We start from the raw sequence: 818 nt of genomic DNA on the forward strand, positions 1-818 counted from the left end.
CCTCATCCAGGGGCACCTGCGGCCAGGCAGGACGGGCCCGGACGGCGCAGTCACCGAGAGGGCGAGTCCGCCAGCCCGCCGGTCCCGTGCCGTCCCCTCCAACTGCCCGAGCGAGCGCACTCTCGCTTCCTCCAAGCGGAGCTCGGGGACCCCAGCTCCGCCGGATGCCCCCGCCAGGCCCCCACCCCCTTCCCCAGCCACCTCCCCCTCTTCACCCTTTTCCCCTTCCCCCCTCCCCCCAACCCCCACCAAATGGAAAATACCTCCCGGGGCGGGGGGCGGTGGGGGCACGCCTCTCTGAAGGGCAGCCTACCGTGACCAATAGCAAGCGAGGCTCTGGAGAGGCGGGATTCCTAGTGGCCAATCCGAAGGCATGTAGGTGAAGGCCGAAGGAAGAAGCTAGGGAGCAAGAGGGGGGCGGCCCGAGAGTCAGGGAGGTCCGGCCGCTCGGATGCGCGCAGTGCGCGGCTGCCATTTTGGAATCGGGCAGCGGCGACGGCGGCCGGGTTCGGCCCGAGGGGAAAGGGAAGAGCCAGTCAGGTGGGAGAGAGGCGGTCACGTGGACCTGAGAGGCGGAGAAAAGCGGGCTCCCGCTCGAGGGGAGGGGTCGGCGGCGGCGAGTCACGGGGCTCAGGGTCATGTGGTGGAAGAAGGGCCTTTAGTGGGCTTGGTGGGAGGTCGGAGGTGGGAGAAGGAAGAAGGCGTTGTCTCTCGTTTCAACTGTTAGGGGAAAAGGAAAGGAAAAATGATGAATGGGTGGCGTGAGTGCCGGGTCGGAAAATGTGAATGGGTCTCCTTAGCTGTCTCCAGCATGGAGC

General features: G+C 66.6%; 1 protein-coding gene across 2 annotated transcripts in view; it reads right to left on the minus strand.

Moving 5' to 3' along the window:
- Positions 1-495, minus strand: part of SOCS5 (suppressor of cytokine signaling 5) — a 50,981-nt gene extending 50,486 nt beyond the window's left edge. For both annotated transcript variants that reach the window (XM_011361324.2, XM_023531284.1), the window contains exon 1: positions 314-495. The gene's annotated coding sequence lies outside the window, so the exon portion shown is untranslated. The remainder of the gene's footprint in view (positions 1-313) is intronic.
- Positions 496-818: the final 323 nt, after the last annotated feature.

This window comes from Pteropus vampyrus, unplaced genomic scaffold (genome assembly GCF_000151845.1).
Source record: "Pteropus vampyrus isolate Shadow unplaced genomic scaffold, Pvam_2.0 Scaffold66, whole genome shotgun sequence".
In the NCBI taxonomy this organism is placed as follows: domain Eukaryota; kingdom Metazoa; phylum Chordata; class Mammalia; order Chiroptera; family Pteropodidae; genus Pteropus; species Pteropus vampyrus.